Source organism: Plecotus auritus, assembly GCF_963455305.1.
Source record: "Plecotus auritus genome assembly, chromosome: 9".
Lineage (NCBI taxonomy): Eukaryota > Metazoa > Chordata > Mammalia > Chiroptera > Vespertilionidae > Plecotus > Plecotus auritus.
Genome location: NC_137783.1, coordinates 139,711,366 through 139,734,259, shown reverse-complemented (window position 1 = coordinate 139,734,259; position 22,894 = coordinate 139,711,366). Strand labels below are relative to the sequence as shown.

The following is a 22,894-nucleotide window of genomic DNA, read 5'->3' as shown; positions in this document are numbered from 1 at the left end:
AAAATTCCCCGTGTTTTCCTCTCAATCTTCAGTCTCTCTGATGCTGAATCCCATTTCACAGATGGAGAAACCGAGGAAACGAGCAGGTGAGCGCAGCTTAAACATCGTTTCCAAGCCAGCCAGGGACCAGCTCGCCCGGTTCTCAGAATCTCAATCCCGAGAACAAATTTCTGTCTGAAGAACACGTGCGTTTCGCGACTGGTAAACAGCAGCCCCACGTAAATAGTTAACATTTTAAACGAGCCCCCAGACCCTTACCCTTAGCTTTCAGGGGGACGCCTTTTTACTTGTTTGTATCTCCAAACTGCTGGGCATTCAAAGGGTTAAACGGGTCCAGGAGGGGGCCTGCGGTGGGTGGCGGGGCTTCGAAGGGGTTAAAAATATAAACGCTTTTAACCGCCCCGCCGCCCCCCGACTCTTTGGTTCAAAATGGGCAGCGACAGGGCCTGGAGAGCCTGGGAGCCCCCACTACGGAATGACTTTTTAAAATTCTAGAACTTTTAATTCCGACCAAAAATAAAAAAAGAGAAAGTATCCCAGTTGGAAAGTTCTTTTAACCTTTTCTTTTTCCATTTATTTATTTTTTTCTCGATTTCTCCGCGGGCTGGATTATAAAACTCGCCCTCTCTTTTTGGGTTCGAGGAGCTAGGTTCCCCCCTCCTGGCCGCGCGCGGGCGGGGGCCGCGGGGGCTCCGGGAGTTCTCTCCGGGCCGGGCTGGGACGCGGCTGGTGAGTCCCCGCTCCGGCCCCTGAATTGGGGGGTCCGCGTCTGCCCCAAACGCCGCTTTCTTCCGTTTTCCATGTCATTTCCTGTACTAATAAGATGGTGGTCAAAGAAGGGGAGGAGAGCAGCAGCGAGTCGCCGCCGCCGCACCGAGGCTGGCGCTGAAACTTTGCCTCGCCAGGGACCAGCGCGCCCGCAGCGCGGCCGCTCCCGCCGCGGGGGCCGCCAGCCGGGGCCGCGCCGCCTCCACCGAGCCGCCCGCCCGCCGGGCCATCCGCGCCACCTGGGCCCCGCGAATGCCGCAGCATTCCCGGGAAGGTGAGTCAGCCCCGGTAGCCAATGTGGCCATTGAAAATGGCTTCGGAAAGCGCTCGGCAATTTGCCAGCGAGCGCGGGGTCCGCCGGTGCAGGGGCTGCGAGCGGCTGCGGGGGGACCGGGCAGCCGGGGCCGGCCCTGGCGGAGCGGGGGCCGGGGCGGCGAGGGTGCGGGCCGGGTGGGGGGGCGGCTCGCCCCGGCCCTGAGGTGGGTTAACCCTCGGCAGGTAGTTCCTGCCGCCGCTGCCGCCGCCGCTGCGGGATTTGGGGGCCGCCCCTCCGCCTCCTTCCTCCCCGCTAGCTCCGCGTTCACTCGCCTTGTTACAATGTAGCCTTTTCTCTGCGCGGACGTTCCGCCCGCTGACGGACGTGGCCGCCGACCAATAGGAGCGGTGGCCCGGGCCCAGCGTTCGGAATGAGAACCCGGCGACACGCGCGGGGCGGGGCGCCGGGGGCTGGAGGGCTGTCCGCGGCCGCTGGCCTACTTCTAGGGGCACTTTCGGCTGGGCGCCTGGGGCTGATGTGCGGGGCTCCGGCCTTTCGGGATGTGGTGGAGCTTCTTCCCTCACGGCCCATTTCCCGCTATACGTGGCCAAGCCGGAGGCCGTTTCCTTAATATATTGTTATCTTAGTTGCGGTGTAGACTATTCGGGAAATCTCTCAGGAGTCTAGCCTTCATCCCCCACCTTTCCCTCCTCCCGCTCCCTCAGTCCCCAAGGTACTCTCATATGCAGAAACTGCGGAAACTTAGAGGCCAATGACCTTTCTCTGGTCAAGGCCAGCGCGCCCTAGGCAAGTCACTGCAATAAGAATACTAATGTCTTGGGCGCTGGAGGAAGCTGGCTGGAAAGTTGCTGGTGTCTTGAACCAGGTTGGGTGATTGGGGCTTTAGACCCCCCCAGGAAGGGCTGGGACTTGGAGAAAAATGTTAAACCTCTCTTCCTTCTTACACGTTTGCTTCATGTGGAGAAAGGCTGTAGTATATAATTTAGAGTGGCTGAAAGGAAACAGGCCTCTTTCTTTGTGCACGGGGACAGGAGACAATAATGAGAGATTGTTCTTGATGCCTGGAAACCCAATAAACTTTTGGGGTTTTGTCTGTGCTGGGGCAAAAATAATTTTTCCATGGAGCATCCTGCCTGTGGCACCCAAGCTTGCCTTTGCCCACATTCTCCTTGAGGAGAAGGAAGGTATTGGGAGGTGGGGTGGCATCCATGGACCAGAAAGAACAGGCTGTGGTCTCCTTCCCTGGGGAGTGGGCATAGTCTTTGCCCGTCAACTCTGAGAAGTGAGCTAGCAGAGTACTCTGTGGGCGCATGACTGAAAACCTTCTCTTCTGGGAACACAGCCTTGGCAACTTGCATTAGTTTAATGGAAAGAGGCTTGTCCGTTGGAATTCTTCCTCCCCCCAATAACTGTGCCACTGTGGACGTGGTACTGTTACCTGACCTCTCTGAACCTTGCTTCTCCATCCCTAAAATGGGGCCAACAAAGCTTGTCTGGCAAGGCAGTTGTGAGATCAAATGAAATGGCAGAGATGAAATGCCTAGCTCACGACTGACGCGTGATTTAAGAAGTGGTGTTCTCTCTTCCTGGAATTAGTGCCGAATATACTATCCTGGGAATATCAGAGTTTCCGGGCAGGCCCCACCCAGGTCCGTCCAGTCCCAAACCATCAGGGCCTCCAAGGAGCAGCTGGGGCAGGATCTAGTTCTCTTCCCCAGTGACATTCTCAAGGATGCAAGGCTCCCCTCAGTTGTCCCAGGAGCCCTTGATCAACCATCACAACCATCCTATCTAATAAAAGAGTAATATGCAAATTGACCATCACTACAAGAAACAAGATGGCCGCCCCCATGTGGTCAAAGATGGCTGCCCCCATGTGGACACAAGATGGCCGCCACAAGATGGCCAGCAGGGGAAGGCAGTTGTGGGCAGTTAGGGGTGACCGGGCCCGCAGAGGAGGGCAGTTGGGGGAGACCAGGCCAGCAGGGGAGGGCAGTTGGGGGGGAGCAGGCCTGCAGGGGAGGGCAGTTGGGGGGACCAGATGTGCAGGGGAGGACTGTTGGGGGGGACCAGGACAGCAGGGGAGGGCAGTTGGGGAGGACCAGCCTGCAGGGGAGGGCAGTTGAGGGGGGGACCAGGCCTGCGTGGGAGGACAATTGGGGGGAACGCAGACCTGCAGGGTAGGGCAGTTGTGGGCGATCAGGCCAGCAGAGAGGGCAGTTGGGGGGGGGGGAACCAAACCTGCAGGGGAGGACTGTTGGGGGTGACCAGGCAGCAGGGAAGGGCAGTTAAGGATGACCGGACCAGCAGGGGAGGGCAGTTGGGGGCAACCAGGCCTGCAGAGGAGGGCAGTTAGGGGTAATCAGTCCAGCTGGGGAGCAGTTAGGCATCAATCAGGCTGGCAGGGGAGTGGTTAGGGGCAATCAGGCAGAGGCAGGTGAGCGGTTGGGAACCAGCAGTCCTGGATTGTGAGAGGGAAGTCCAACCGCCCGTTTAAGCCCGATCCACTGGGATCGGGCCTAAACGGGCGGTTGGACATCCCTCAAGAGGTCCCAGATTGGAGAGGGTGCAGGCTGGGCTGAAGGACAACCCCCCCCCCCCCGAATTTCGTGCACCGGGCCTCTAGTCATTTATATACTATTTTGACCTGAGTTACAGTTCTGTCCTTTAGACCCCTTGGGTTGATGTGTTTCATAAATTTGTTCTCCTCAATGTCAAGAAGGCTTCTGTCATCTCTATCTTTCCTCCCTGATTCTAGGTTATTGGCAAGTATGAAGGAAGTAAAGACCACTGGACTGAGTTAGGAGTCATAGCTGCTTATTCAGCTGCCTCCTTCACCTGCCTCTTGGCTATCTCATAGTCATGACTAACACCTTGGGTCCAAGGTTGTCATAACTTCCTCCCTAAACCGCCCCGAGGGCTCTAATCTTGGCCAAGGCTACCACCATCCTACTAGTCCTCAAGGCAGAAAGCTTGATGCCTCTGTTCCCTCACCCCAATCCATTCCATCTCCAGATCTAGAGAACTTAAGTCTATACGTAGATCCTGTCCACTTCTTTCCATCTCCTCCTCCCAGCTTCTTAGTGAAGTCACCGCTGTCTCTTCCCAGGACAATAGCAAGATCCTCCCAGCTGCCCAACTGCAACCTCTCCCCCATGCCAATCTCAGCATTAGCTTCACAGCCAGAGTGTCTGTTCCAAAGATTACATCAGGCTTTCCATGTCCTGCTTAAGGCACTGAAAAGTCTGCCCAGTGCTTTTGAAATAAGGAACCAAATTATGACCATGACCTAAAGGCCTCAGAGTGATCTGGCCCCTGCCCTTTTCTTGGCCTCATCTTCCATCCTCCTTGGATCTCTGCACGCCAAGCCTTGTTTGCCGCTGTACTGGCTGATCCCTCCTTCATGAATATTGAAACGGCGGTGATCTAATGAATGAGCTAAGGTTGGTAAAGAGCAAGAGGGGGAGGGAGAGTGGTGGTCCTTAATGCTCTCCCATAAATATTTCCAGTTCATCCAGGCACATGGTAGGATTGAATCTAGGTCCCCTTGTGCTTGAGTAGGGCCATGTGACTGACCAGTGAGTTGAGAACTATAGTGATACATGTCATTTCTGGACCAAAGCACTTACTTTCTGGTAGGGACCCTCCAGAGTGCTCTTTTCCTGTGGCATGGAAACTGGTAGTAGATGGGATGGTGGCTGCTTCTGCTAGCCTGAGTCCCTGCTCCACTATATGAGTGGAGCTCTATGATGTCCTACGATGGACATGCAACATGAGCGAAAACTAAACCTTTGTGATTTTAAACTGCTGAGATTTGGGGGTTGTTTGTTACTGCAGCGTAACCTAATCTTGTCTGTCCTGACTGACACAGCCGCTAGAGAAGTGTTCCAGGCAGAGGCAAGTACACCTGACCCTTGAACAACATGGGTTTGAGCTGCACGAGTCTACTTATATGTGGATTTTTAAACCCACGTTCTTCAAAGACCAGCTGTACACACAGACTGGGGGAGTCTCATCCTCCGCAGCCAGGGTGACCTTTTTGACAAATCTGAGTCTATCAACCGCTGCCGGAAACACCTCCAGGGACTCCCACTGCTGTTAGGAGAAAGACAGAAATCCTTAAGCTGCCTCAAGACCCTATAGGGACACCATCTTGCATCCCTGTGTTTGTCATGTTCTGCCTGGTACTTTTCTCATGTTGTCCTCTGTTCTGACCACGCATTCCACGCTGCTGCTTAGGCCTCATTCTTCATCTTTCAACTTCAGCATCACCTCTTCAGGGAAGCCCTCCCTGGTTAGGTCACCCCCCCCATTACAGGCTCTCATGGACCCATGGCCCCTCCTTTGTAGCACTCATCTTAGTGGCCATTTTATATTTATTAGTGTATTATTGATTGGCAGCCTCTCTTTCATCAGGTCATAAACTGCCAGTGCAGGGCTTGGGTTGGCTTGTGCATGCCCCTGTATTTGTAGTGTGTGCACACGAGCTGCTCGATAAATACCTTCTGAAAAGTCCCTGAGCATTGACTGTGGGCACACTTCATGCTGGGGGCTAAGGACAGGATTAATGGACCCTGCTTCCCTGGGGCATGGGCCGGCGAGTCTACCTGGAAGGACCATTTTACTGGGATGTATAGGAGGAATTTATTTCCAGAAGGGCAAGAGTGTGAGATTTAACAGATCGTTGAGGCCTCTGCTGATCTGGAGAGAATGTGATCCAGGGAAGGGTCACATAGTAGGAGATGCAGGGGTGACGAAGATGAGAATAATGAAGATGAAGGCAGCTAATGTTTATGGAAAACTTATTGTGTGTGGGTATGGTACTAAGCATGTCACATCCCTGTGCAGAGAGCAGCTCTGCACGGTAGGGATTTATATTCCCGTTTCACAGATGGGCAAACTGGTGTCCCCAAGAGGTGAAGTGAGGGATCCAGGATTAGTCATATGGCCAGGATTGGAACCCGGCAGTCTGATGTCATCTCCTTAGGATTGCCCTCTGAGAGTGAGGGCAGAGAACTGCAGACCCACCAAGAAGTCCCTTTGGAAACGTCACATTGGGTTATAAAACCCTCACTGCAGAGCAAGTTTCCAGAAGGTAACCCCCACCGCACCCCCAACATTGGGGTTTGAGCAAGGGGGAGTTGTAGCTCAGAGGTGCCTGGTGGCCTCGGTGCCAGGGGTGGTCTGGAACCATCTGGTGCACCTCCACCTCTGCTGGGGTTCTGGCATTCTTGGAGGCCCCAGAGCCCATGTTCTCAGAATGGGGCCTGGGAAGGGCTTCCCTGCAGCTGGCCCAGAGGCTGCACTGGAAAAATAAGCCATGCAGAAAGAAAGAAAAAAATAAAAAACAATGAAGAAGAAAGAAAAATGTGCTGTTATTTTTAAAAAGCCCGTTTCCTATTGCAGATCTGTATCTGCGTTGGAAAGGCCTGTGTTCCCCCAGTGCAGCCATACTCGTGGTGGCGTCCCTTAGCTAAGGCTCTGTAAGAGGGAGGCCAGGGTGCCCTTCAGTCCTTCATTCACTCACCAGGTGGTCAGTCACATGTGCTTAACCTGGGCTAGGCACCGTGCTGGGCTTGGGGAGCCGTGTGGAACCCAGACCTTCCTCATATAACTCACAGACCAGCGTGGGAGGTGGGCAGTTACAGGTTATAGCAGAAGGATGCCAGGGATAGGGCCATGGACTCGTAAGTCAAGGAAGGCTTCCCTGAGGAGGAGGCCTTTCAGCTGAAGGATGAGTAGGATTTGGAAAGCAAAGACGGGACAGGCATTCCAACATGGGGGATGGCTTGTATAAAGGTGTGGCACATAGTAGGGTTTAAAGAGGCTCTCGTCATTCATTTGGCTGGAGAGTGTGTATAAGGGAGGAAGTGGAGAGAGATGAGGCTGGAAGAGAATAATAGTAATAATAATAATGATGATGATGATGATCATCATGTGACTACGCAAGTCCTGACCGTTCCTCAGGACCTTTGCATTGGTTATTCCCTCTCCCTAGAACAATCTTACCTGCTATCTCCATGGCAGGCTCCCTCACCTCCATCAGATTTGCTCACATATCACTTTCTCATGGACACTTTTGTGTTTAAAATTGCAACCCATACCCCTTTACCCACTTCCCTGCTTTTCTTCCTTAGTACATAGCTCATATAACATGCCCTATGTTTTACTTATTTACTTTGTCTTTGGCTCCCTCCCCTAATTATAATGTAAGTTCCTAGAGAGCTGGGATTTTTGTAGTTTTATTCCTTGCTATATGAGCAGTGCATAGCACATAGTAGGACATCATATATGTGTGGAATGAGTCCATTAAGAATTTATTACATGCAAAGTGCTTTTCGTGTATTTTCTCACTTACTCTTCTCAGCAGAGCCCTGATATTGGTACTGTTATTTCCCCATTCTTTAGGGGAAACAGGAAATTGAGGCTCAGGGAGGTGGAATAACTTGCCCAAGGTGTCTCAGTTGGTAAGCGGCAGAGCTGGGATTCAAACCCAAGCTGCCTGGCTCCTGAGCCTCCTGCTTTTCCCCAGCCAGGGTGTAAAATGTCGTGACCACTATGCCGAGAAGTTCACATTCTGTCTGTGAGGCTGCAGGTACCACAGAGGGTTTTATGACGAGAAAGCCCACATGGAGATGAGATCCAAGTCCCAGAAGTCAGCAGCAGCAGCAGCGGCTTGGGTGTGAGGCTGGAGGCAGGGAGGCCGATTAGGAGGCTATTGCAGTCATCAGGGTAGGAGAGAATGAGGAGGAGGAAGAGGGCTTGGTGGTGGCCATTCCAAAAGGGGAGGTTGGGGGTCCTCCACATTGGGGTTCAGGATGGGTGGGTCAGAGCACAGTTCTGGGGGCCACAGATTCCCTAGTGTGCCTAGTTTCTGTTTCTGAGTAGCCAGGGCACCCCCAGATAAGACCTGGCAAAGTGCCTTGGGCTGGCCTCTTGGCAGGGAGTGGGTAAGCGAGCGGGAACCAGGGGGGTGAGTGGATGGGGGCAGCGCTGTGGTCTGGAGAGGGGTGTGGGCCTCAGGGTCAGTTCTGTCTACTCACTTGGCAGATGGGAGACCTGGGCAAGAGGCTGCCCTCTTTGGTGGCCAGTTTCCTAGTCTGGAAAGCAGGGGTGATAATAGTGCTGGTTTCATGGAGACCGCAGAGAAAGAAGTCCCAAGTACCAATGTGTGGCATAGGGCCAGCTCTGGGGCTACCTCCTCAGGTGTGAATGCTCCAGGGCATGGACATTATCTTATACCCCTTGCTGGAGAGAGAGAGAGATCAGGAGAGAGAGAGAGAGAGAGAGAGAGAGAGAGAGAGAGAGAGAGAGAGGTGTCTTTCTACCCAGAGTTGAACAGACCACACCTTCAGACACTTCCACCCCCCACATGGGCTTGTGTTTAAAGCCAAGCATGTCTGTGCCTCAGTTTCCGTTTCTGTCAATGGAGACAGTATTGTCAGTTTTGCATTACATTCTGTGGGAGAACATTTTCCTTCCGTGTTTTCAGGACCAACGTTTAAGAGGAACATGTATTGAGCACAAGGGCACTTGACGACAGCCCCGTGAGCTTGCTTCCATATCCATTTATGGACAAGGAAACTCCGGTTCAGAAAGGTTAAGTGACTAGCTCTACGTCACACAGCCGTAATCTAATCTTTCCAATCACCTCGAGAAACGCACATTTATAAAGGAAGTCTTAGGAGTCGCCTGCTTGTTGCATAACTCCTAGCTGGTCCCCTGGGTGCTTTAAACACAGGATTGATTTATAAGCTTTCGCTTTGCATGCTGGTTCCAGGACCCTCTCCCTGCCGAAGAACTGGCAGGCCCATCTGGACAGACTAAGAGCCTCCAATGCAGTGACACTGGGTGAGGGGGTGGAGGTGGACAGGGCAGAAGGCTGCTGGCCATCCCACTCCTCAGCATCAGCCTGGGATCTAGGTGGGTGCAGAAGGCTGGGGACCCTGTTTGCAAATGGAGGCACTGGGCCTCTGGGGCCTTCAGTGCCTTCTAGAGCTTTCCCTTCCACCCCCTCTCTTCCCCCTCCCCACCTGATCCATAAGGGGTTCCAGGACTCTCTTCCCACCATCACCTCCCAAATGCCCTATGGTTAGCTCAAGAAGGGCAGGTCAGTTCTCATGACCCCCATTTTACAATTGAGAAAACTGAGGCTCAGAGAGGGGAAGTGACTTACTTAAGGTCCTACAGCTTAGGGAGTGACCAAGTTAAAATTCTACCCCCAAATCTAGCACCCCTCCCTCTGCATCCAGTCCTCATCCTAAAATCACAACAGAAAGGGGACCTCTGAGAGTGCTTGGCTCAGTCCCATGCGCCACCCTCCGAGCAGAGAGGCCGGCTGAATATCCGCAGTGGCAGGAGTTCACCCCGGGGAACGTATATGAGGGAACTTAGGGTGGGGAGGGGTGGCTCCTTCTCCCAGGCTCATGTGGGGTTCAGGCAAGAGTGGGACCAGAACGCAAGAAGATCAACTTGACTTGTATGGACGTCACCAAGCAAGTACATATGGAACCGCCTCCACAATGTCAGCTTTCCCAGAGTGGCTTCTTCCCCTATCTCACACTTTCTCCAAGGGATAGGGGCGAGGGCCAGGAAGGGATCCTGCTGCCCGATGTCCAGGGCATGGAGATGGCTGGCTTGGGAGTCTCCGGCCAGCTGAGGGGCCTGGGGAGCAGCCCAAGGGACCCACGGCCCCAGAAGGGAATGAGCCTCTGGGGCAAACCCAGCTGGGGTGGACTCAGCATTGTCATGGCCCAAGGTACAGAGCGGGTGGGCTCTGGGTGGGTGGGTGGGGAGGGTGGAGGTTGCATTCTCGGGCTGTGCCTGACCTCACAGCCCAGCCCTTCAAATGCCCTGAGCCAAACAGGGTGGCATTTTCCAGGGCGGTTCAAGATTCCTCCTCAGACCAGCTATGTTCCAGAGGAAAAGCCAGGGTGGGGGTGCGGGGGGGGCAGGGAGGAGGGGAGGAAGTGAACAGGATCAGAGGGTCAAGGTGTCCCAGGGATAGGGGTGAGAAAGGAGAAGCCTCTTAGCCTGGGGAAGGGAAGGACAGGTTGAAATCTTCAAAGGAAATCAGCAAGTTTAGCAGCCAGGGAAGAATTTACCCCAGAGAGAAGAGGTTGGGTTTTGGGGGGAGGTGAGCAGAAAGGAAGAATCCAGGGCAATGTTACTGGCTTAGCTACCCCCAGCTTTTTATAAACATCAATAACAGCCAAGCCTGAATGAGGCTTATAGGTGTCAGTGGGCCCTGCCTGAAGCACTCACTTGCTGCTCCGTGGCGCTGGTGTTATTAGCCTCAGTTTCCAGAGGAGAAATTGAGGCCCAGAGAATTGAAGTGACTTACCCAAGGTCACACAGCTATGAAAGGCTGAGGCGGGATTTGAACCCAGTCTGTCTAATTCTGGAGTCTGAGCTCTTCACCACTGCATGGGGCTGCCTCTCTGTTACTGCCGTGGGAAATGGTGTTAGGAGCCTGTGCTGGGAGGGAGGGTGGACTGGAGGACTTGCAGTTCCAAATGTCAGCTTCGTGAAGCTGGGTCATAGGAGATACAACATTGGCCAGCTGTGGCATCAGGCCAGTCAACCCCTGTGCTTCTATGTGCTCACCTGAAAAAAATGCGGCTGCCTAGCGCAGTTACTGCCCACATTACAGGGTTGTTGGGACCTTCCGATCCAATTTTGGGTCAGTAGATAGAGCGCCCCCTTGGGCCCTGGAGGTCCAAACATAAACACATGACTTGATGGGAACCCCAGGTGTAGGGCCCTGCCAGTGCCTCAGAGAGGGTGGTCTGCAGACCCTTGCCCATCTGTGAGCTCTGTGTTCCTGCTCTACAGCAAGATAGGCGTAGACATGGAGAGTAAACATTGAGAAACTCATATTGCAACTTGACATTGCCGCGTCATGTTTTATTGTAATTTACAAAAGCATCAGTTGGCAACAGATTGGAAAACTTAAAAAGTCACTTTACCACAAATAGTTTGAGCAGCTCTGGCCCAGATCCTAATTGTGATTGAAGGTAGGAAGTGCCCTACTTGCTCAGGGATGTGGTGGGGAGGGGAGCTAGTCATTCTGCCGTGGGCGATGGGGGAGGGAGAGCATAGGGTAGGCTTCCCAGAAGTGATGCTGAGCTGAACTGGACCTTGAAGGAGGAATAGAAGTTTGCAGGTATAAGAAGAGGGAAGGGCATTTTCAGCACCAAGAACAGTATGTACAATGGCAGGCAACGCAAGGCACCTGTGGTTCAGGGAATGGCAAGTGACCTGGGTGTTTGGAGAAGAGGTGGGGGAGACCTCCCCGGAGAGGCAAATTTGGGCCAGATGGGGAAGGCCTTGAATGCCAGGCTGAGGAATTGAGATGTAAAGACTCTCCTGGAGGCAGTGGAAGTGAGCTAAGATCACAGCTAAATAGGTGCTTTACAGGACTGCAGGTTCATGCGGGTGCTTCCCTTTGGTCTTCAGCCTTCAGGAAGGTGCTCCTCATCCTACTGAGGCAGCAGCCCCGTAGGTCAGCCTGCTGCCCTGTGAGCCAGTCCTGCCTGGATAGGCAGGCAATTTTCGGTGTGCGTGGCAGGCCTTCCCAGGCTGTCCTGGTCAGTGGCTTGGCATCTGGTGTGGTTGGCTGGCCATGGGAGAATCCTCTTGTCTCCATTGCCCTAAGCCTGTGGTCAGCAAACTGCGGCTCGTGAGCCACATGCGGCTCTTTGGCCCCTTGAGTGTGGCTCTTCCACAAAATACCACGGCCTGGGCGAGTCTATTTTGAAGAAATGGCGTTAGAAGAAGTTTAAGTTTAAAAAATTTGACTCTCAAAAGAAATTTCAATTGTTGTACTGTTGATATTTGGCTCTGTTGACTAATAAGTTTGCCGACCACTGCCCTAAGCAATCAGTGCAGTGCGCAAAGTGGGTGTGCCGGCCACCCCCTAAGAGTCCAGAGTCATGCGCAGGAGTATGAGCAGGAGGAGGGAGGGCTGAGGTTTGAGACTGAGGTTGGGGGTTGGCCAGACACTGGAAGCCTGGTGTGTGACTGTGTGCGGTCTGTTTAAGAGGTGAGCACGGACAATGGGCTAAAGTTGCTTCCCGTACAAACCCCCTGACAGGCCAGGGCTGAGGCTTGCGTTTGTAGCCTGAGGAGTGAACACTAGTTTAAAGCCATGAGGAATGGCTTATGACCTAACCTGGGCCAGCTCAAGGGAGCAGACTGTCACTATTGGGGAGTTGCTGCCATGGTCCTTGGCTCTGGTGCAACTGCCTGTCCCTAGAGGAGCCGACCTGCCCTGTCCTGGGGCTGCTGGGAACAGACCATGCTGTGCCTGGGCCTGCATGTGGCCACAAGTCCTTGGAAAGTGCCAGCCTGCCTGGGAGGGAGCTGTGGGAAGCGCCTCTCCCGCCAGCCCCACCTACAACCTCCTCCTCGGGGCCCCTGTTCAGGGTGGCTCAGCCGCTCGCTCCCTCCCTGCAGCTCCCTGTCAGCTGGGCCCCACACAGCAGGCCAGGCTGGCTGGCTGCCTTTCAGGGGGGAGTCCAGCTGCCTGGGATCCGTGGGATGGGGCTGGGCAGGCTTTAGGGCCAAGCGTCATGGAGGTGCTTTGGTTTTGATAGTGGCCTTGATTGTTCTTGGAGGCTTGACTGCTTGGACCTCACGGGCTCTCTGCATGCTGCTCCCACGCTGGACTCACTATTTGCCATCATCCCAGGGTCTCCCTGAGGTGGGATAGGGCAGCTGAACGCCTCAGGCTTGTCCTGCTGCTGCAGCATCCCAGAGCTGGTGCTTCCACTGTGAGTACTAGGTAGCCCTCCTGGCTTCTCAGTGATCCCTCTCCCCAGAGGACCTCCTGAGCCTGTTCTGCATGGCCCCGGCCACTCAACCTCCCCGATCAAACCCTCCAAGGCCACGCCCTTTGCTCTTGGCAGCCTGTCAGCTTCTCTCGGTGACTGAGCTTTGCTCTTCCTCTCTGTGATTCCCCTTGTGGTCTGTCGCCTGTCCCTGCCCCAGTTCCCTGGGCTACCGGTGAGGTGAGGACTCACTGGCCTGACTCCAAGGGGCCCAATCCCCTAGTTTCAGGTAGAAACCAGACTCCTCCCTGGCACCTGCCAGTGGCTCCCTGCCCTCCTCGAGCACCCTGGCCCTCGGCCCAGGACAGTGGCCAAGAAAGGCTCCACTGCCCTTTCAGACTCTCTCCTGGCTCCTGCTCCCTTCTCTATGCCTGGAGAATCCCTCTGCCAGCTTCCTTCCCGGTCCCTCCCTGGGGCCAGCGACTGGCTCCATTCTGGCTGAGCCCTGGGCTCCCAGATTCGCAGGAGGTCCTCCGTTTGAGGTGGCATCACATTGTGTGGGAGTCTGAGTGGCTCTCGTGGAGGCCATCTGGATGTATCTCATTTCGTCTACACAGCAGGCTGGAAGGTAGATACTATGAGCCCATTTTGCAGATGAGGGAGTTGAGGCTTCAGGGGGTTCAGATTTTGTCAAGGTCTTATAGGAAGTCAGGGGCACAGCTGGGACTCAGACTCACATCTCTTGGCCCTTCTCTCCACCCCATAGCTGTCTGGAAGGTAAGGACTTCATTGACCTTTGCTTGTTGTCTTATCAGGGGCCAGTGCCTGACTAGGGCCAGCCCCTTGGGGGTTAGGGCTCAGTAGTTGCCTGGGCTCAGTGGGTATCACAGTCAGAGGTGATCAGCCCTGTGAGCTTTTCACATCCACGTTCTCCTTACTTCCTAAACTCTCGCCCCCAATGTGGCTTCCTCCCAGGATACATCTGCTACTCTGGGAGTCAGGCTGACACCGAGCATGCAGGCCAAGGCTGGGGGCTGCTGGGACGGGGATGGCCAGGAGTCACGGGGAGGGGAGAGCGAGAGGCTGGGCAGCAGGAGGCCGACTCTCGGTGGCTGGGCTGTGCACCGCTGACTGAAGCACAGTGAGGGCCCACAGCTCCCGCCTCTCCCTCCTCCAGGGTCTGAGGCTCTGTGCTTTCTTAAAGCCATTCTGGCTGCGGGGATACTGAGGGCCTTGCTCCTGATGAAGCTCTGAGGTTCAGAAGGGCCAGCTAACCCACCTCTCCTTGAGCTATTTAAATTCTCTCTAATCCCCCAACCCCAACCAACTTCCAGGGACCAGTAGCTCACTGTTCCCAAGGCAACTCCTTGTGTCTGTTCTATGTTGTTTTACTAAGTTTTAATTATGTAAGGAATACAAGTACATTTTTACTATTAAAAAATCAGATATTATTTAAAAAGCTAAATATTATCTTCCTGATAACACAACATTTTAGCTTCCTCTGCAACGGTTCATCCTCACAGTTATTACTGTGTTATCTGTCCTTCTAGATCTTTCCCTGTACATTGCCACACTACAGGAATATGACCCATTATAGTGTGTGTGTGCATGTCATGTAGTACCTGTAGTCATTCTACAAATTGCTTTACTCACCTTTGGATCTAGGAAATCTAGTCATGGTTTCACACAGTGAGCTGCCGTAATTTTTCTTCTCTCTCTCTCTCTCTCTCTCTCTCTCTCTCTCTCTCTCTCTCTCTCCTTTTTACTGATACACAGTGGTTTTGGAGAGGATCATCATTACTTATTTAGCCATTCCCCTACTGCTGGACATTTAAGATTAAATCTGATTTTGTTCTTATGCGCCTCCCTGGGCGTATCTAGAGTAGTCACTGTTGGGTTCTGGGAACCTGTTGCGTTTTAAAACAGTTATTGACACTTCTTAAAGTCTGTCCACTGGGCCTTTGCATAGAAGCAGTTGTCTCCCCGTGGGTCCTCCACTATTCCTGGTTCACTTCTTTAGAGCTAGAGAGAACGTCTGCTTCCCTGTCCCCACCAGTCCCCAGAGAGCTGGGAACAGGCTGTGGCCCTGCAGCCTTTCTCCCTCTCACTCGGGTTTTTCTGTCTTTACTCCAAAGGCTCGTTTGAGTAACCCTGCTCCTGGGCGGCTGTGGCGGTGAGTGGTCTCTGGAGTCGGAATTCCTTGGTTCAAATCCCGGTCTTTCTGGGGATCCTACTTAGCCTCTCTGTGCCTTAGTTTCATCCTCTGTCAACTAGAGATGACAATAGCATCTGTGTCATCAATGCTATTGTCTTGAGCTGCTGTGCAGACCAACCAAGTAAGCTAACACGTGTAAAGCGCAAACACTGTGCCAGGCAAATAGTAACATCCCAGTGATGTTATTGTCCTGACTCTCTCGTCTGTATCAGCTCCAGACCCCGCGCTGTGGGCAGAGGGCCTGTGTTCCTGGTGCGCAGCCTGGATGGCTCCAGCCTTTGCCAACGGCTTCATCCCACTGCCCCTGATTTCCCAGAGGAGGCTGCTGCCTGGGAATGCAGCGGGCATCGGGTTTCTGCCCAGGTTGGCCCTGCAGATTCTGGACCGGGGCCTACGGGGAGGGAAGGAGGTCAGCCTGACCCTCTGCTTGGCGGTGGTGGCCAGGAGCCTGGTAACGTAACCCCACACCTCGGGCAGATTTACCGGCTCTCAATGGGGCCTGTTGTGGCCGGGGATTTGATCTCCCTTGGCCTGCACGGTGGGCAAGAGAAGAAAGCAGCTTGGGGCCAGCCTCTCCCCTGGGAGTCCTGGGGCCTCTCTGGGCCACACTGGCTGGTCCAGGCATGGGTTTGCCTGGGGCAAATCACTGCATGTGGTTGTATATTTCATGTGGGAAGGGATGGCCTTTTTTGCTCTTTTCCTCCTCCCCCTCTGCCTTTTCAGGTTCTAAACCACCTTTATGTCACCATCTAATCAGTTTCTCAAAGCCACCACTGAAACAGGCAGCCTGGCTAAGGCCATTTCACAGATGTGGAAACTGAGGCTCAGAGAGGTTAAGTGACTTTCCCAAACCACATGGTTAGCTACTGATGGGCTTAGTAATATACCCAGGCCATCTGGCTCCTCGTTCAGCTCTTTCACACAGGCCACCCGGTGTGATAGTCTTGGCAGAAGGTGCCGGGCTGGGCAGCCCTGTTTGCCCTCTTGCCCTCGGGCAGTAGCACGTGTGGTCAGGGAGTGCAGAGAGCTGGGATTATTTCCTGAGAGGCGAGAAGCAGCATGGCTGGCCCGGGGCCCAGCCCTTCCCCAGCATCAGCCACAAACCTCCTCGACAGCCAGAGGTGGCAGGAGACAGAGTGTGGCTGCTTCGGCTGAGGTCATTGCCCCTCAGAGGGAGAGAACTTGCCCTCTGAGCCTGTCCTGTCGTGTGGGCAGGGGCTGCAGCAACCCTGGGGGCTCCGAGCACTTCTCCCAGAGAGGCAGGAGAGCAGCCACTGGGGGCCCATTTTAAGACCGGAGAAAGCAAGGCTCAGAAAGGCCCACGGGCTGGGCTGGCACAGGGAAACTCCAACCACCTCCTCCTCCTAGACACAGGTCCTCACCAATCATACTGCTGGCCCACACCCAAGACATTGATCTTGCCTAGCTTTGCGTTAAGAGCATGGTCGTTGGTATCAGAGGAATGTGGGCTTGGGTCCTGGCTCAGTAATGACCATTTCTGTTTATTGAGCACATACTATGTGGCAGGTGCTATTGCAAGACTTAACCTGTAATATTTCACTTAATCCTCAGGATAACTTCAGGGGGTAGATGCCATTATTATTTTCATTTGCAGCTGAGGAAAGTGAGGCAGAGTGATTTCCCAAGGCCATATCCTTTGAGGGTGAAACTGGGATTTAGATCCTGGCCCTGTGGCTCCACGGGTTGTGCGTGAGCCACTACAATGCGTCTTATGGCTGGGAGGGCCACAAGGGCAAGGGCATACCCGTCTCCTTCCTGGCATGGCATCTGACAGTGGCAGACGCTCAGTATACTTTTGTCCAATGGATCACTGCATGAATGAATGTGAAGCTTTGGACAAGCGACCCAGCATCTCTGATGGTCAGTTTCCTCACTGCACAGCGAGCACTGAGCCTCCGGCATCGGTGGGAAGGGTCCCGTGCAGTCATGTTTGAAAGTGCTAAGCTCAGGGCTCTGGCCCTGGCAGCCGTGATCACTCTGGGGCGATGGTGTCACTGAGCTGCTCTGAACTGTGTCCTGGGAGTGGGTGGTGCTGCTCTGAGCTGTCACACTGGAACTCAGCTGCCTGCCCCGGGGGACAGAGGCAAGTTCTCTCTGCATGGCTGGTTGTGGGATGCCACCTGTGGCTGGTCTTGGGCTTCCCCTGGGCACAGCCAAGGGCCAGAGGGGCTGAGGGTGAGCACCGTGACCACCTTCATGCGGGACCCTTGCATTCCTGTGGCACACTCACTGCCTGCTGGGTGGTTCGCACACACAGTTTCCTGTCAACTTCTGAGCCTGTCTTTCACCTGGGCTCAGGGAGGTGCGCTGACTTGCCCAGGTTCCCACAGGTGCAGAGCAGGGTTTCAGCCAGCCTCACCTCCTGCCTTCTGAGGAGCCCTCCCAGTTGCTATGTATCCCCTGTAGGTTCCAAAAGTGGGAGCAGATCCCTGGGGCAGAACCAGATGGGGGTGCTTTGAGTTCTCTGGTGACGCCCCCGATGTGTAGGGACTCAACTCATATTTGTAAAAGATCTGACAGCAGGCTCTCTGCAGTGGGACTCAGGAAATGCAGTTCCCTCCTTAGAGTCCACTACAGCTTTGCTGTGTGTCCTTGAGTAAGTCCCACCCCCTCTCTGGGCCCTGTAAAATGAGACCATGGGCCTCAGGGATACCTGCTTTTCTAACCCTCCTTTAAGGGACATGATTTGGGCCTCAGAGCCAATATCCCCCTTTTAAAGAGACTGGGATGTTGGGGACCCTCTGCCTTGCCAATTGAGACAACTGGGCTCGGCGGTCACAAGATCTGGGTTTGAATCCAGGCTCTGCCACTTACCTTTGGTTACCTACTTTTCTCACCTGTAAAATAGGGGAGGTGAAAACTTCGCCTGAGGTTGAGGTGCAGATGAAATGCCTGTATTTCTCCTAGCAACCTGCTGACACTCAGCAGGGCCTGAGTGGCAAGCATGGGTCTATTGAGTGTGGAGGCGGGGGTCAGAGAAAGCTCCGGAAGCCTTGCCAACAGCCCTGGAGGCTGAGTCCAGAAATAGAAGACCCCAGAGACAGAGGCTCCTGATGGCCAGGCTGGGAGGCCACACTGAGCTGGCAGTGTGGGCCTCCCTCCCTCCCGGGCCGTTGGCTGCATAAATTACTCGGCAGCCTTTGGGCTAATTTTACCTTTTTGGTTTTCATGAATCATTTCCCATCTGGGGGCGTGTGAGAGAAATGGAAACAGCTCTGCCAGCTGGATGCCCAGGCGCCAGCCGCAGAGAAACACCCATGGTGAGCCCTGCTTGTGTGCTCTGAGAAGCAAGGGTAGGACACCCAGGACCCCGGAAAGGGCCCCCGAGGGCCAGCCCCTTCCAGCTGGGTCCCTGTGCCTTTGGGTTTTCAGGATTTGGGATAAATTAGCCACAGCAGGTCCTGGGGCTGGAACTTGGCGAAATCTAAAGGAATTTGGAATCAAATGGCTTTACCATGATGATCGTTAGGGTCTGTTTGGATCTGAGTGGTGGAGTGGTTTAGCAGAGGGACCCCTGAGGCCTACGGGGTGCTTCTTGGTGGCGCAGCTCCAGGAGTTTGCATGAATGCTGAATTTGCACGGTCACCAGAGCAGGCAGGTCCTCACAGAAAAATCAAAGCAAACTGCCTCATCATACAGGTGGGTAAACTGAGGCTCCAAGAAGGAAACAACTTACTGAAGGTCGGTGAGTCAGCGCAAGAGGTGGCCCACGCTGATCCTTCTTTGCTGATTATTTACCACTTTGCTCACAACAACCCTATCTGACTATTACCCCTGTTTTATGGAGGGGTCCCTGATGGCACGGAAGGTGAAATAGCTTCCCCAGCTGACACAGTAGGAAGCGTTGGAGCCCAGATTCGCACCCAAGTACTCTCACTCCAGATCCCACATCCCACTTCGGCACGAAGCTGCTCTTGCCTGGGGGCTGCAGCGCTGCTTGTCCCCCGCCCCCTCGCCCTGCCACGCCCCCAGAGTGGGTTTCCAGGTCGCTGTGAAGTGGCCCTGGAAGCTTCTAGCTCACACCCTCTCATTTTCTCCCATTCACCATGTACAGTCAGCCCTCCGGTTCTGCGGGTTCTGCATCTGCAGACTCAACCCACTGGGAATTGAAAATATTCAAAAAAGATGTTATATTGTTGCTGACATGTACTATGTAGTTGTACATAGTACATGGGGTTGCAGGTACAGGCTTTTTACTTGTCATTATGCCCTAAACAATACAGTATAATGACTATCCACATAGCATTAACATTGTATTAGGTATTGCATATATCTAGAGATGATTTAAAGTAGAAGGAGGATGTGCGTATGTGAGATGGAAGTACTATGCCATTTTGTATTAGAGATGTGAGTGTCTGAGGGTTTTAGTGACCTTGGGGGTCCTGGAAGTAATTCCCCACGGTCCTGAGGGACAACTGCATGCATTTATTGAGCCCCTGCTGGGTGTCAGGAACCATCTGGGCACTGGAGACCAGAGTGGGCAGAGGCTGGGAGGCCAGCGAAGCCCTCACCCAGCACCCCCATTTCGCCAGCAGCTAGGCTCTCGGAGGGAACAGTGTCCACACAGCATTGTGGTCCCTGCTACGCAGGCTGCAAACTCAGATGCGCAGCCCAGGCAGAGAACGGACCTGAGTGACACAGGCTGGCTGGAGATCCGGCGGTTAAATGCCCCGATCAGGGCTACCCCACCCCACCCTGCTCCAGAAAACGGTTGGACTGTCTGCCTGGTGTTCCTAGTGCTTCTGATTTCCCAGAAAAGCTGAACTTCCATGGGTTTAAACTCAGTCTTCAGTTTGTTCAAAGTTGGCAACTGAAGCAAAAATAAAACTTGGGGGAAAAACAGCTGCCCGTTTGTAACCTGTGGGTCCTTTCTTCTGCCGCCTCCTACAGCCCTGTGTCTGGTCGGAGCAGGTTCTCGTTCTCTTATCCCTCCGTGGCCACCTCTCCCAGGAAGTCTTTTCACTCCCTGCCTGGAAGGACCCTACCCCACTCCGCAGCTGTAGCTGTCACCACCCCCTGTGAAGTAGTAGAAAGGGCATGGGCTTTGACTTAGCCTCCAGATGCCTGCTGTGCAGCTTTGTTCAAGCCACTTAACCTCTCTGAGCCTCCATTTTCTATCTGAAAACAAGTAAAGTCAAACTGTACTCACTAGGTTGTTGAAAGAACCAAATACAATCAGACAGAAATTCAAGTCAAGGGGATTAGGCAAAAGTGGAATTGATGGGCTCAGCAACGTGAGAAGTCCAGGAGCATTACAGCTTCAGGCACAGTTGGATCCAGGGGCTTACACAGTGCCATTGGGACATGGTCTGTCCATCTTGCTCTGCATGCTTCTGTACTGGCTCCATTCTTGGGCAGGTTGTCCGACATGGTGGCACAGTGACTGGCTGCCAGCCGATGCACACTTACATTCTACTCTTTCATCAGCCCCTCTATCAATGGATTCCTCCAGCCCCCAACTGCAGCTCATGATTGGCTGGGCCCTATACCCTTTCCTGCATCTTTCACTGTGACCTGCAGCTAGGAGTGCTGATCGCTTGGCCCTTGGTCACGTTCCCATCCTGGAGTGGAGTGTTTGCAGAAGGACACCAGGGAGGTGGGTGCATGAAGGGCGAGTGGATACCAGCAGGAAAAGCTACAGACATTCTACCCAGGCTGCAAGCCTCATGAGGGCAGGGACCTAGTTCCCTCGGGGTTCCCAGCACCTAGGACCGTGCTCTATAGCATGCAAACACATCAGGAGTGAATGAATGGGTATCCTCTGCAGTGTATGTGGAACGCCCTGTGCAGAGCCCAGTATCAGCCTCCTTCCTGGAGGACCAAGGTGAAGGTCTGTCCTTGCCAAGTTCACCTCCCTGGTGGAGCGTCTCGGTTCCACAGGGCCTCCTCAGTGTTGAGCTGTGAGCGTGGCCGGAGAAGCCCCAGAACAGCCGTTGGTTGGGGCAAGCTTGGCTGACAGTAATGATAATTCGTGATCGCACCACCTTGCACTCACAGGTATCATTCTCAGAAATCATCTCCCTCTTTGTTTACTTCTTTATTGCCTGTGTCTAGATATTTTATGTTTACTGCTCTTATGAGACTGAGCTGCAGGCAGAGCTTCGATTTCATCAAATGTAAAAAGAGGATATAATCCACGCTGCAGAGTTGTGAAGAGGATTAAGTGAGATAATAAAAAAGTGGAATGTCTGACACAAGGCCCGGCACAAAGTAGGTACTCAAGAAAGGCCAGGTTCCCTTTGAGTCCCTTCAATCAAGGTCTAGTCTGAGCCACATGTACGAGCCTTTCCATGAGTTTGTGGGAAGGTAAATCTTAATAAATGGCCACTAATGGCACACGCACAGACACTTACCTATACACACACACACACACACACACACACATACATAGAGAGTCAGGAAAGAACCCCAATCCCATGACACAGGTGCTAAAAGTGGCCATGACTGCATGGGTCAGTAAGTCAGTTTATCCCAGCACAGCAACCAGCCTGGTAGCACCGGTTACCCCACCATGGGTGACGTGATGGACTCAGACGTGACTGTGCAGACAGTGGGTGACACTGCACCATAACTTAGGGCAAAGGCCTTGGCACCTTTTGTAGCAAGCGGCAAACAAGCCAGTTCCCCTTCTCTGGGGAGTGAGCCGTCACACAGTATTCATGCTGTGGTCGCCTTGACCTACTTGATTGCCTGTGTGTCTAGCTACCGAAATGGCTCTGGGTCACAGGATGGTGAGGCCTTACAATTTGACATACTCAGAAGGGATGCTCAGAACCCCTGGCAGACCACCTCACCCATCACACACACATGCACACACATGGGCACACGTCTTGTCCAATGATGCAACGTGGCCTGGCTGCCCGATAGAGGTCCTCATGCATGCTTGGTGGTCATATATTCCGTGGCTTTGAGCATCTTGCAGTTTGAGCATCTTGCTTCTCAAACTCTATTGTGCACCCAAGTCTCCTGGGCATCTCCTTTTCTGGGGAGCAGCCAGAGTGAGCAGAGACGGGGAGGTCAGCGAAGTCCCACCCCAGCACCTCCCTCTCACCAGCAGCTGGGTTCTCAGAGGACAGAGTCTGGGACAGGTTCCCTCTGTGGAGGTCTGGGGTGAAATCCCAGACTCTGCATTTCCAACGAGTTCCATGTGATGCCAACACTGCTGGTCTGTGGACCACCCATGAGAAGCAAGGGGTTAGGTGACTTCTGAGATGCTGGGCAAGGCGGGGCCAATAAACAGCTGTGAGAATGGCAGGGGCAGGATGGAGGAGAAGGAGTCTGGGGAAGTAAAGGCTGATGCTGGGGCTGCAGCCTGGGACCTCTTTCCTTGTGGCTGAAACACCACATGGTGTTTCACCCGGGTCTTACTCACTAAGGAGAGGCTCCAGCTCAGCGGGTCAGGGAGAGTGTAGGTGGGAGACTGCACAGATCGTACGGAGGACTGCGTGGGGCGCTGCCCAGCACTGGCTGGATGGTGGCGGGTTCCTGCCTCCCACTGCCTTCCTCTCAGAGGTCTTAGCCAGTCACTTCCCCTCTGGGCCTCAGTTTCCTCATCTAGAAAGGAGGGGCTTGGGACAGGAGGTCTGGGAGCATCCATTCAGCTCCAGCCTGCAGGAGGCAGGAGGATGTGAGAGCACACTGTACCCAGCCCTGTCCCTCAAGAGCCATAGGCGCCACTTGGGGACAGATGGCTTTAACTCTCCACCTTCCGCATTGGCATCTTGGGGGTGAGTTGCTGAGGAAACAGAGGCTGTGCCAGGTCTCCTGGCATCAGTGCAGGGCGGCCTCTGCTATCCTGAAGTGAATCTCCGTATCCAGGCCTCTTTCACTTATGACCTTCCC

General features: G+C 53.9%; 1 protein-coding gene across 4 annotated transcripts in view; it reads left to right on the top strand.

The window, feature by feature from the left end:
- The first annotated feature begins 566 nt into the window (after positions 1–566).
- PRDM11 (PR/SET domain 11) overlaps positions 567–22,894 on the top strand; it is an 81,306-nt gene continuing 58,978 nt past the window's right edge. For 3 of the 4 annotated variants that reach the window (XM_080641562.1, XM_080641563.1, XM_080641560.1), the window contains exon 1: positions 567–1,042. The gene's annotated coding sequence lies outside the window, so the exon portion shown is untranslated. The remainder of the gene's footprint in view (positions 1,043–22,894) is intronic. The other variant, XM_080641564.1, reaches the window with a different exon arrangement.